A 14,450-nucleotide genomic window follows, 5' to 3' on the forward strand; every position below is an offset into this window, starting at 1 on the left:
CCCAAAGTTGCCTCTCTCCTTTTCTCTCTCTTAAAAAATGCTCCCCTCTCGCATCGTAGTGTGCGTGCGCGCGTCCCGCAAATGTAAACAAACAAACCATTTTCCTTGCACCCCAACGGTTACTCTCCTCCTTCGTTGCTACCCCGGCAACACTGGCTGCTCTGATCGGCAACACGTGTGCACCTGTGTGGGTGTCATCCCGCGACGACGCTGCACTTTACTCTTCCAGAGCAGAACATTTTGGGGGAGTTTTCTCAGCCAAAATATTCTCTCTCGGCGGGACTCCCACTGCAACGGGGGATACTTTTCACGGTGGAAGGGTTGTGCATTTCACGGTGATTTTTTTTTGAATTTATTTGTTTTATGTTTTTTGATTCTTTTTGGTTCTTTTTGATTCTTTTTGATTCTTTTTGATTCTTTTTGATTCTTTTTGATTCTTTTTGATTCTTTTTGATTCTTTTTGATTCTTTTTGATTCTTTTTGATTCTTTTTGATTCTTTTTGATTCTTTTTGATTCTTTTTGATTCTTTTTGATTCTTTTTGATTCTTTTTGATTCTTTTTGATTCTTTTTGATTCTTTTTGATTCTTTTTGATTCTTTTTGATTCTTTTTGATTCTTTTTGATTCTTTTTGATTCTTTTTGATTCTTTTTGATTCTTTTTGATTCTTTTTGATTCTTTTTGATTCTTTTTGATTCTTTTTGATTCTTTTTGATTCTTTTTGATTCTTTTTGATTCTTTTTGATTCTTTTTGATTCTTTTTGATTCTTTTTGATTCTTTTTGATTCTTTTTGATTCTTTGTTAAATATCATTTTTGTTTGTTTTCCCGTGACATCGTGAAAACTCACCACCCCAACAAAACATCCCAGCGTGAGGAAAACTCGCAGGGAAAATATACGAACTCCGATGCCGCGGTTCAGACGAGTTTTGACTTCGCTCGGGAAAACATTCGCGGCCTGCGCTGTCTGTCTCTTCCACTCCCCCGAGCTTCGAAGAGTGGAAGTGCGTGCGTGTGTGAGTGTGTGTTGGTGAAGGAGGAAAATTTTCCAGCTTGCAAAGTTGTTGCAAAACTTGTAACGCTTCCGATTTGGAAAAAATGGGGAAAAGCTTTCAGCGTCGATCGGGAAAAAAGTTCTTCCATTAAGTGCAAAATACGTAAGGAGCATCACCATCGAAATAATATGGATTCCCGAATCATGGAGCCCAGTCAAGAAAGTGAAGTAATTGTGTAACCGAAGAGTTTTCCCAACCGATGGAAACCGGTGAAGGTTGGAGTTGGCAAGGGAATCGAGAGATGAAAAAGTGGAAAATCATCCCCCGAAAATCGAGCTAAAGTGAGCCAGCATATTTTGGGCAGCTTTTCCTGTGAAAATAGCAGGAAAAAAATCGTTTCATCCGGAAAAAAAGTAATCACCGGTCATTAATTAAGGACCGATCAAAGTGAGATTAAGGGGTCGCTTTGGGCCTCAAAATAGGAAAAAGAAAGGTTGGGGTGGCCACGCCAGCAACATATGGCAAGGGCGATGTTTTTGCTCCAACAACGTTATCAGTGTCGATGTCGTCGCGGTGAACGATAGTGAAAAGTTGTCGCCGAAGATTGTGGTTTTTGGCTTTGGCTGTGTGAGTGCGTACTCTGCGAGGGTGGATTCATCGGCTGTGGCGTAGGGAAAATCAATTGGATACCGTCTGTACGCGTGTACTCTGTCATCGATTGGTTGGAAAAAGGTGAGAAAATATGGGAAATAGAAATTTTAATAATTCATTTGGAATGTGGATAATTCTGTGATCATATAATAAATAAACCAAACAATCAAACAAAAATGTTATTCAATTATGAAACCAAAATTTATTAAATCTTTGCAAGCCTTGACTGACTGACAATAACTTATTGCACTTCCAAAGGATACGTGTGGAATTTTCTGCATGAATCACAAGCTAAATATTCAAAACCGGTGCCAAAACCAACTTCCATTACGGACGTATCTCTATCGGCTCGCTCTACTCTACACAGGACACGACCGATGACGATAGAGGCAGCAAAAATCGTGCCAAAGTACCAAACTTGCATCCGATTGCATCTCAAGCTCGGTCGTCCACCCCCATAGATTGGAGGGGGCGTTCTTAAATTACGTTATGTTAGAATTTTTATTTTATTTTTTCTGCTTTAAATAAAATAAAATAATGTTAATAAAATTTTAGTGAAGAACGTTACTTGTTCACGGATGACCCCTCACCGAGTGTCGTCACATAAACTGATGACCCCTTTTTCGGCCGGAATGAGGGTATCGAGATCGGAGTAGAAAGTTTCTCCTAAAAATAATGGCATCGGACGACATGCAGTCGTTTGTTTATGCTTCAAATTGATGTTTTTGGTCGGGGCATGTCGAAAAGTTAGCAAATTTTGGATATGACTCAGCTTGAACTGCTGCTGTTGAGGTAAAGTTGGCTTGAATCAGATAGCAATATAAATTAAAGTTTGGGATGCAATTCTGTTTTAGCAAATCTACCCTAAACAGGAAAATTTTGTGTAAAAAAAAAACATTAAAAACAAAGTTTTATTAGTGCACAGTCCTTTGAACAAATAAAAAAAATGTTTCTGACTTTTTGATTGCAAAAATCTGGTATAACAAAAGAACAATTATCTAAGATTGCGAAAATCGACTTTTCATTTTATTTTTTTATTTTTATGAAACTTTTCCACTGAATTCTCATTTCCAAGTTAGCCCTTTAAGAACAAGAGTTTCTTAATACAAGACTCTACACAAACTTGGAAGCTCCACACAAAAGTTTTATGTAAACATTCGAAAACCGCTATCTTAAAAAGGGACTTTCTGATCGATCTTGTATCTTTGACAAAGTTATATAGGTTATGATTACGAATTTTTAGAAAAAAATAGCACACGTACGAATTAGTCTCTCTATTGGATAGCTTTTATTTTTTAAATCCAGTTTTTTGTTTTGTTTTTTTTTTCTTTTATTCTTTTTAGAGGAGATTAAATAAACAACGCTTTGAGTCAAAAGTAGTCAAAAACGCCCAAAAAGCAAAACATGAAAATATATTTATTGGACTTATTAAAAAAATTACTCCAAAAATGATTTGCGGACCAAAAGTGCCAATTTTTTAGCTCTCGTGCATGATGGACATTTCGATAAAATAACTAATGTTTGGAAATATTGAAAAAAAACTGTGAAAAATAACAAAAATCCTTTTTTTTGTATAATTGAATTTTCATTCGAAAGGTACTGCTTTGAAATATTGATAAACTGTTTTCAAGATTAACAATTTTAAAGGCTTAATTTTTCGGAAAAGTAATTCATTTTTCAAATTTTGAAAATAGTGTCCATCGCTCTGCATTTTCTTGTTTTAGCCCCTTTTTCAATTGACGACATCTTGGAAACTATTGACTTTCAATTTCTAAAATTGTAAAAATATGTCATCTTATTTAAAAAAAAAAACAGAATTGTGCACAAGATTGTGCATCCTTTTCTGAAATGTTAGTCGTGATTTTGAAAAAAAAAATATATTGCCTTCATACTAGATAATGTGATACTCAATTTTCATCGATGTCATCTCTACCTCGATGAATCTCTCTATCGATAGTTCCTTTGAACGTATTTAATCCCAGAACACCCTTCTTTTCTCAAAATTTTCTCCCTATTCAAAATTGTAAGATTTTCGTTTGCCAGATTTTTCCAGATTTGTTTTTTGGTACTTGACCAGATTTTTCAATTTTGGCCTGGTAACCCTGTAGCTAGAGATCAGGAGACAAAAACAAAAGATTCAAATTTGTGGGAGGTGTTGCAAAACAATAAATTTCATATTTAAACCCTTATTTTCACAATTTTTAAACAAAAACAATCACAAAATCTATATCTATATATATAAAAAATTTCGACGGTTTTGTTCGAACGCGAATCAGTTCAATACGGAGCGTCGTATCGAGGTGCTCTTTGTTGCGTTGGGTTCGTATAAGTCCAAGGAAGGTTCTTACGCCAAAAAGTGGCAACTTTGGCCACTCTGGAACCGATTCCACATAATCTGCAGATGGTATGGGAAAAGTAAGGCTTGTATGCTATAAATTTTTAGTAATGCTTCCATAATGTTTTTTTGCAAATTGTGAATTTATGAAAACACATATTTTCCTCAAGTTTGACGTCTTTTTCCGATCTGTGGTCCCAACATTCAAAATTTGTAGTATAGCCTCAAAATGGCTTTGATGCGAAATTAAACGATGATTGCGTCCTTAAGGTTAAGTATAGATAGTTTACAATCAATTGCACACAGTTTTTCTATGAAATTTTTCATTTTTAAAAATAATTATTTATTTTGCCCTTTATTTTTAAAGGGATTTTATTTTTAAAGGGAATATATAGAAACCATAGGTAGAGAATGACTTTCAGTCCCTTGGATCTGAAACATGCCAAGCAATCGTATTGATTTTAAATTTAAAATGCATAACTAAATATTGGATTTTTTGCCAAAATTATACTTTACAAATACATTTTTAACAACTATTTTAGAAAAGGGAGCAAAGAACTAAAAACGTTTAGGCATTTGTAAAAAAAATTAAATCCTTAAGTTCATTTCAGATTGTATATCATAAATCAATCTAGTTGTGTTCCAAAATGTTGCAACTTTTTCTCTCATGTATATGCAAGTCCAAGAGTAACTTTCAGTTTTACCCAGAATATTAATCACCTACAATAAATTTCACTCTGTAAAAAACCTCCCACTCAGTCATAAATCCAGCGAAAATCAGCTGCTAATAATAAATCCAGAAACTTGTTTACAAACATCCCGACCATGCCTACACCCCCGTCGGTGAAAAAAAAATCGTCAAAAACTTAGCCGACCATGAAGGTATTATCTTCTCGTTCATGTCGTCAGCGCAGCATCGCGCAGCTTCCATTTAGCAAAATAAAAGCAAATAAAATTGCTCGCTTCATATTCCCGCAAAAAAATATACTAAAAATATTTTCCAACAACTCGCTGCATCTCGCTTTGGCGCACTTGTCCTGTCCTACTCTAAACGGCCATTCACTGCCGATGCTGGGCTATTTATAGCCATTCCGCGAGCAATAATCATATCGTCACACACACACACACACACATGTGGAATAGATTAAGTAACTTTATTTTTATTACAACGTGCCCATTTCCATGTTGGATTTTCCGCGAGAAAAGCAGCCCCGGAGCATTCCGCAAACAAACACTTGGGGTGCTTGGAAAATGCCAAAAAAACAAGTGGGGTGGACCTGTTTTCCTCTTTTTCGCGCGCTCGTTTACGAGCATTTGTGTGTGATTTTCGCTCAGCTTGGGTGTGCAAAAAATGCACAGTCTGGAAATTTGGAATGGAAATTCGCGATGCCTGGCAGCAGGTTGTGTGAAATGCAACTAATGGGGAAACAAATATTTGGGATATCGACCTGTGTATTTGTTAAACTTTAATAGTTAAAGCTTTAATTGCCTACTTGTCGTCTTCTCTATTTAAAAAATATTCAAAAAATGAGATCTAATAAAAATGTTCATATAATATCCTAATTTAAATTAATGTTTAAATGAATTTAATGCATTGTTATTTCATGTTAAGTATCTTTCAAATATATAAAATAATGTAAATGTGTTTTTTTTTTGTATTACATGCATTTCATTTCAATGGGTGCGGGACATTTTGCCGAATGGACATTTCGCCGAATTGACATTCGTCGAATTAAAAAACGGTTTGAAAATACTTCTGTGAGTTTTTGCATTCTTTCAAACATGAATCGTTCTTTGTTTTAGCTTTTAGTAATTTTGGTGTTTTTATATTTTTGTTTACCTTTAATTTTAAACTTTTTATTTAATTCGGCAAAATGTCCATTCGGCGAAACTTATCAGATCCGTAAGTAAATTTGAACTCACATTTTCAAATAATCTTTAATTTTTTGCAATATTTTGTGAAAGATCAGGCAAAAATAGCTCGAGAAGCTGAATCAAGAAAGCAGCAGTATTCTGGGATATAAACTCATAAAGTTTAAATTTTGTGATAATTGAGTGTTTTTAGGCGTATCTTGGCAAATGTGAAATTGGTATGCTCCTTCAGTCAAAATAAATTAGAAATTTTAAAATGACATTTGAAAATGTAAAAAAGCGACAAATGCTCAAGGATCAGGTTTGATTTAAATATTTATAGTTCTTTTATCAAAAATCCAGGTAATTTTACAAAACTTCAATTTTTAACATTGAAAATAGAACCAATTTGAGATATCGTCAGTAGAAAAATAGGCACTAATGAAGTAACACTGAAAAATAAACATTTTCACTTCACTTTCACAAATTATAAACTTTATGAGGCTATATCTTAGTAACCAGCAGTCCAAAAAATTGAGCCCTGAAAAAGAAAATTGTAGAAATTGTTTAGGACAAATGGTCCTAAGCGCCATTTGTAAACAAAGCCGTTTTTCGTTTATTCCTCGGTCAATTTACGAATTATCATATTCAATAATGCTTTGAATTGTTCATCTTTTAAATGCTTTTAAATACTGAGAAACAAAGAAAATATGATTCGTTTCAGAGAGGTCGGGATGGCTGTAACGACGAGTTGCAAACTAATCAGAAATATGTTAAATATTTTCCGAAAAGCTGCATTTTTCCACAAATTGACATACAATTTTTTTTTTTATTAATAACATGTCTAGATGACTAATATCTGAATTTTGATCTTTATGTTTTCTGTTGGAAGTTTACATGGTATTTCAGAGCACGCAATCAGTTCTGTCTAAATAATTTTAGTAGTCTAGAGGTAACCTTCTACGAGGTCACTTTCTATCCTGACCCTTTCTGATGAGCTTTAAGTGCTTTGGTGTGCGCCCTAGGGTAACACTTTTTCCATTTCGGCATCTTTCGTATTATGGCCAGTTTTACAACGTGTGCCCTTAATCCCCCCTGCAGCATTCCATATAATGGTGCTCAACCAACCTGCCCACCCCCAAAAATAACGTCGGCGTCCTTATGTACGGAGGACACAACAGTTTCCTTTTATCTTTTTTATGCTTCCCCCCTTTTGGCCCAGGTTCTCGTTTTTTCCACCTCAAGCACCAAGAACTTGTGTACTACTTAACACCCTCGCCCCTCGACAGAAGCTGCTTGCCACTTCTCACCTCTCGTTTCTCACCTCCCTCCAGGGCGCAGACCACAGTCTAAATTGGTGCCAGTCACGAAATTCGTGCATTCCACGCGGCCACAAAAAATGAAGCTATGAGCTTCCAGATTACGATTGTCGGTCGGATAGTGTGAACTTCTTCAACCTGTCCACAGGTTCGACACGACAGAAATGAACTCATTTGCTTTCCTCCGTAATTTAGAGGCAAATTTATTCGGCCAAGCGGGTCCTGTTGAATACCACCCTTTAACCTGTCCACAGCCATGCCAAATCATAATTTAATAAATCACGGACGAACCGCACTTGTAACCCTTCAAACCTCATTAAGTTTGCTGATGAGCGCAGCACACGATGTGCAGTTTGGGATCGTGGATGCACAGCACCAGAGCTAGTTGTACTAGCAGCTGTTGCCAACCCTTTAAACTATAATGTCAAGTCCCGAAGTTGGTAGGGCATGCATGCTCGACATTTGGGAAGCATTTGGTTTAAATCTTTAAGTTGTAGAAATCACTCAAATTGTGGTCCTAAGTATTGTTTACTCAAAATTCACACAAACACAACAATTTTATTTTTTTTAAAGGCGCAAAATAACCTTCACAGAAAGTCAACTTTGCCCAAAACCAGTGAAACTACCTTAACGTATAGAATTATTGCCAAAATAAAGTTGCCGGCCGGCAGAAGATAGCCTGCACGGAATGCTAACAACTGGTCACGACAAACCGCCGCCCAGCGTGAATCACGCACGGAATATTCGCAACGCGAAGACCCCCGAAAAGTGTCAGGGAAGATTGATGGATTGTCTTGAAGTTGGTAGCTTTATGAATACCAAAATGTTTAAAAATATATATTTGATATAAAAATACACTTAATAAAAATTGGCACGATTGCCACGTATATTGTATATATTCTTCAACACAAAGGTGCCCAGAAAAAAATGACCACCTGCTTCACAAGCGGAAAGCTGTTTTTTAAGCGAAATTGGTTAAGACTTAACCGTTGACCATTTTCATACAGAAATTACTTTTTTAAATCGATAATAACTCTTCAGGATCGAGATTAACAGCGAAATTTAATGTTCTACAAAGTTGTTAAATGTGTTCTTTCGCCGAAAAAAAAAATTCGTCAATACTTAGATATTTTGAAATGCATTTTAAAACACTTTTTCCATTCAAATGCTAATACCATGACTTGCAATTTCATTTTTTATATTTTTTATTTCACATTTTCTCAAATATCCCCAATTGTGTCAACCCTATTCTTAAAACCACAAATTATCGTGGTGAATATATCGAAAAAAAACTATTATTACTTAATAATAACGGCAAAAACTAACTCAATCCACCTATTTGGTAATGCATTCTTCACTTCTTACCAGAAATAGGATCCAGCTTCAAAAAAGTATAACAATAAACATGATTTAGGGTTGCCAGATCTTCACTTTTGGACACTGTAGTATTTCAATTTATTATCAAAAAATGGGTCAATTTCTTATCAAAAAATGAAACTGATACGGCTGCAAAATTAGTTTATAAATATCCTTGAAATTATCACTTTTGTTACCATAACTTGAGATAGGGTTATCAAATCTTTATTTTTATTTTTTTTTGACTCATTCGAATGGTCTTTTGATTATCACCTAAACTCCCAAGCTCAAGAAAAAGGGGGAATTTGTGTACAATTTCTCCCTTTTCTCGAGTTTGTAAGTTTAAGAGTTATTGACGATAGGGTTATCAAATCTTTTTTTATTTTTTGCCTTTCTTACTAAAGAAAGGTATAGGTTTTACTTTAAGGCTGGACGTCATTTTCATCTTCGTAAATATGTGGATTCAGCATGAATTTTTATCGGAAAAATCGTCAAAAATTCACACTGCATCGATTTTCGACGCTTCGACGCTTCGACGCTTCGTCGCCAAGTCGACAAGTTGTCAAGTTGAGCTTCGAATACTGGCGCGAGAATGCTGGCGCATATATTTTGTGGCTCGACTTATACTCGTTTTGTAGTAGCTTGTCTACCGATGTTTCCTACAACATGTAAGATATCGTAGTTTTTCGGTTTCTTTTGCCCTGTCCGTTTTTGCATAACTGTCCAATGTTTATGCAAAAACTTTTGTGACATAGGACATTCATCCGGCTACAATCAATTTGTTTCCTGTGCGCTCCTAGAATCGCCTAAATGTAGACTTCATTTCCGTAAGTTTACTTAACAGGGTTCATTGGATTCATTAGAGCTTTCTAAGCTTTTCATCGTTTATATCGTTTTCAAAGTTTTCAATGCTGGTGACGCCAATGGCTTTCTACCTAAGGTTCTCGCAATTGAGTGTGTAGTGGTGCGGTTGTTAAAAATAGCTATCTCTGACTCTGTCACATTCGTAGAAGCTAAAGCTGAAAACCAAAACCACGGTGTGCGTTGTCACTGGCGCATGGGAAGCTTGCTATGATCGCGTTTGTCATAAACGCTTGTTTGATTACAAACGTACAAACATATTGTACGATTGAAAATATTCTTTTGGTGATTATTGCATTTTTTATTTCTCTTTGGAAATCATATCATTTATAATACATTGCTTTCATCATAAGACTTTCTTTTGTGCTGACGTTATAAATAAACAAAGTCGATGATATGAATTAAAAAAAATTCTACCATTGTTATATTCTTTAGTAAGAAGGGCTCTATCTCACCCCAGGTGGGATTAAATCGGGTTTTTGACTCATTCGAATGGTCTTTTGATTATCACCTAAACTCCCAAACTCGAGAAAAAGGGGGAATTTGTGTAAAAATTTCCCCCTTTTCTCGAGTTTGTAAATTTAAGAGTTATTGACGTTAAATAACATGCAGGCATTTCTTTCAATTTTTCGCCAATCATAATTCTGGTGCAATTTTTTTTTAAGTTTTTGTTTTTGAGGAACTGGTGCAATTTTCAAAAGTTTTTGTTGACTCACCCAAACAACACACCATTTTCTAATGTCGATATCTCAGCAACTAATGGTCCGATTTTCAATGTTTAAATATGAAACATTCGTTAAATTTTTCTATCTTTTCGAAAAAAAATATTTTTTAAACCGAGACTAACATTTTAAAAGGGCGTAATATTGAATTTTCCTGTTTTTAAACCTTTGCATGGCAATATCTCAGCAACTAAGGGTCGTATCAACAAAGTTCAAAAAGCAAAATATAGAGAATTTTCTCAGCTTTTCAAAAATATTTTTTTCAAAAGTGGGCAAACACTTATTTTGAAAAATGAAAAACTGCGACTATTTTCAAAAAAGTCACCTAAAAATGGATTTAACTTGAAAACGGTGAACTTTATCAAAATTTCACTAAAGTACTTCTTGATTGCAAATTTGATTTTACATCGAAAAATGAAAATTTTTGCGACCAATTTCTCGATTTTTAAAAAAAAATCAGTATTGATTCAAAAATTCATAACTCGCTCAAAGATTTTTTGTACAACCTGGAAATTTCTGAAAAGTTGGCATTTGATGTCCTCTAAAACGCATCAAAAAATTAAAAAAATTAAAAATAGTGTTTTTTTGCAAATCAAGTTTTAGTGACAAAAAGTTAAATAAAAAGATCACCAATTTTTTTTTTTTACCGTGTATCATTTTTTTCCACTGTAGTCCGTATCCATACCTAAAACTAGTGCGTCCATCCCGGGAATTCCCGGGACAAAAATCCCGGGATTTTTCCAAAACCGGGAATTCCCGAATCCCGGGATTTTTTAAATTTTGTCCCGGGTATTCCCGAAATTGAAAACAAATCAAATTTTGGTTTGGAAATTCAGATTTGGTTGTGGAAATAGATGAATAGTTCAATACTTAGTACTCGATAAGAATTTTAAAGCATTCAAATTTGTATTCGGCATGTATCAGCATAAATTTGGCTTGTCAGGGAAAATTGCCTTGCGCTTTCAATATTTTCTATTAAATTTTATTTATTTAAAAAAGAATTGGTATTATATTTTCATATATTCATGACTTGAAACTTTAATTATTTCATCAAAAACAAGCATCTGTAGCAAATCAGGACAAAAGTAGGGAATTTAGACTGCTGCTTACAACAGGAATATTACAAAACAATTAGTACACCGATTTCCAAATTTATTGCTCTAAAATCTCGTGTATCTTTTCAGACTGCAGTCCTGATTATCTCCAGTTGGCGGTAGTGACTTAGGGATATTTTTTAAAATATGTTTTAATATAAAACATCAAATTCTAAACTTATCTAAAGTGTTGTAGTTTTAGACAGTTTCAATGAAATTGTTTAAGCTTTTGTAGTCATGTTATATAAATAAATAAAAATGAAATATATATAAAATTGCGGTTCATTCAAATTCCAAAGCACATCAAAGAGCGATTTTTAATGTATTTTAAGCTATCTTAAAAACTGCTGTCCTTGTTAAGATTGAAGTGTAAGTCATCACCAATTAACAGTATTGAGCTAATTCTATAATTTTAGGCTTAAAAAACATAACAAATATAATGAAAACATAGATTTTTTTAATGTTTCAAAAATTTCCCGGGATCCCGGGAATTCCCGGGATTCCAAAAATATTTTTCCCGTTTCCCGGGAATTTCAAAACCCGGGAAAATTGGACGCCCTACCTAAAACTTTGCCCAAGACACCAAACCGATCAAAAAATTCCTTCAAAAGATACAGATTTTTGAATTTTCACATATCATTTTTGTATGGACAGCTGCCAAATTTGTATGGAAAATTATATGAACGAACTTATGCTGCAAAATGGCTTCTTTGGGCATACCGAAGGCACCAAAAAAGTTTCAGTCGGATTAAAAAATACAAAAATTAAAATTTAAGAAAAAAAAACCGATTTCGTAGAGAATTGCTCTTCAGTAAAGTCTGTTTAATCATGATTTTAAATAAAGTAACATAAACAAAATCTCTGCCATTAGCAGTCCCTGTTTATATAGCCCTGTCAACTTGTCAAACAAAAGACTACATGAACCTCGTGACGAAAAAAAAGCATCATGAAAAAAGCGTCATGTACATTCGGCGAAGAAAAACAAATCATAACAAAGCGTCCCCCTCAATGACAGCAGGGTGATATAGACGTTGGTGATTTCAAAAGAAGTTATGTTTGTTTTTCTCAAATAAAGTTACGGAAATAATGTTTTATTGAATTTGGATGATCAAGTATCAATAAAAGCAACGTTATTCATCGTTTGTTATCATTAGAACATCTTCTTTTGCTTTTATATTAAAATGGGAATTGAAAAATGATGCTCACCATTCAAATGCGTTTTTCTCAAAACGCACTGTTTGTACATGATGCTTTTTGAAATGTTGGCGTCGAAAAAAGAGGTACTATTCAACCTGCCAAAAATTAACTTTTTCTGCTGTGAAGTGTGCAACCAATCCACTACATTCTTCGATATAATCAGTCTCACTTTGATAACATATCTCGATCACTTTACTAGATACTTCACTTCTCACTTCATGCTGCCAATCGTTCCAGTGCTAGTTTTTTCTTATTGTTAGCCCAGCTTAGTTGGGTAGAAATTACTAGAAGTTCAGTTTAAATTCACATTAATCTTAGCCTAAGATACAGGTAAATTGCTCAAAATGTTATATTAGTGAGAACTTGTACCAATACAACGCATTCCCAACTAAGGACCGGTATACTGTTCAAAAGAAAGGGGGTCAAGAAACAGCTTTACGAACGGCAGAACAAAAGAGAGGGAACGTTTTCTTGAGGCTTTTCTTCACCCTTTCTGGCTTTGCTTTCGCTATCGCTGCTTCCCATTTGAAATTTTTCTTGACCAAAGAGGTCCAGTAAACGTCACTGGTCACTTTTTCGTTTGACACTTTTTAGTTTGTACCCCGTTGGTTTGACAAAGTCAAACTAAAAAGTGACGAACTGTAATTTTTTACACATCAAAACAAAAGTTTGGTAGTATGTGTGAACTCCGTGTAAAAGGGTTGTCAAACTTAAAAGTAACCACGTTCGTTTGACAATAGTTGGTGTCAAACCATCGGGGTACATTGTTTATGCGAATTCCCTTATACATTTGCTTATTATTAGAGGGTGAGGAGCGGGAATTCCCGGGAAAAATTTCCCTGGAAATTGACCATTTTTGGACCTCTCGATTCCCGGGAAATTCGGTCGAGACTCCCGGGAAATTTAAACTTATAAATATCGACGCAAAATTATATAAACTAATCAGAAAAAACATTTGAAAAATTCAAAATTGTTTAGAACATTGAATGTCCATTGTTCGATGTTCAAGTTCGAATAAACCAATGTTTCTCTAATCTTCTTATTCAGAAAGTGTATATTTTAACTTGTCAAAAATTCCAATAACTATAATTTAGAGAAGCCAAAAAAAGGTGGACCCACGGGTGGACCCCAAAATTTACCTTAAAAATTATTTAGCAGTTACACCCTAGATATGAAATCAAATGTTTTATTTTCAAATATTATGTTTTCTAATTATTTGTAAAAGGGAAAAGCTTTTTCAAGTTAAGTTCAATTTCCATATCTTCTCTTGAACATAGCAATCCAATTTAGTTTCTTGTGAACATTTGGGTTTTCCTGATAACTGTAAATATTTTTTCAATGAATATTTAATGTTGAACTTAAAAATTACAAAAAACAATTTAATTTGTTGTCTTGAGTCGTTGTTTATCATATTGCAAAATTCCCGATAAAATGGGAAATTATATATAAGCTATATCAGTTTTTTTTTTTACAAAAATCTAATCTGGAGCAACATTTGAAAGGGGCGGTACGACATTGCTCTTACGGCCTTTCGTCCCATTTAAACGCGTGTAATCAAAGGCCGTAAGAGCAATGTCGTACCGCCCCTTTCAAATGTTGCTCCAGTAATAACAAGTTTCACAACTTTTGAAAGTCACTCAGTGCGAACCTTTTGAAAAGTCACTCAGTGCGAATTAAGATTCGTAAATAATTTAAACTACAATTTTGAGTCTTAAAAAAACTCAAGAAACGATTTTGTTTTTGCAGATTTAGAAAAAAAAAATCAAAAGTTTTATATAGTTCCTCAAAACAATGAGGCTGCTCAAATTAACGTTTCATAGAATTAGTATGAATTAACAGTAACTGAATTCATTTAAAAGAAACAAATTTATTACTTTTCATTTTAAATTTTTTGACACTGTTGGCGTAGTAAAAAAAAATCTCCCGGGTCCCGGGAACTCCCGGGAAATAGCCAAATTCAACTCTCGATTCCCGGGAAATTGAAAATCTCGAGAATCGTCACCCTCTACTTATTATTATATTCATAAATCTTAAATGGCACAGGAATTTTGTAATCTTGCCATATAACGAT

At 34.3% G+C, this 14,450-nt stretch overlaps 1 protein-coding gene across 1 annotated transcript in view; it reads left to right on the top strand.

Annotated features, from left to right (window-relative positions):
- The first annotated feature begins 924 nt into the window (after window positions 1-924).
- Window positions 925-14,450, top strand: part of LOC120428821 (uncharacterized) — a 30,748-nt gene continuing 17,222 nt past the window's right edge. Inside the window, exon 1 of the mRNA XM_039593928.2 lies at window positions 925-1,725. The gene's annotated coding sequence lies outside the window, so the exon portion shown is untranslated. The remainder of the gene's footprint in view (window positions 1,726-14,450) is intronic.

The sequence above is a fragment of the Culex pipiens genome, chromosome 3 (genome assembly GCF_016801865.2).
Source record: "Culex pipiens pallens isolate TS chromosome 3, TS_CPP_V2, whole genome shotgun sequence".
NCBI classification, from domain to species: domain Eukaryota; kingdom Metazoa; phylum Arthropoda; class Insecta; order Diptera; family Culicidae; genus Culex; species Culex pipiens.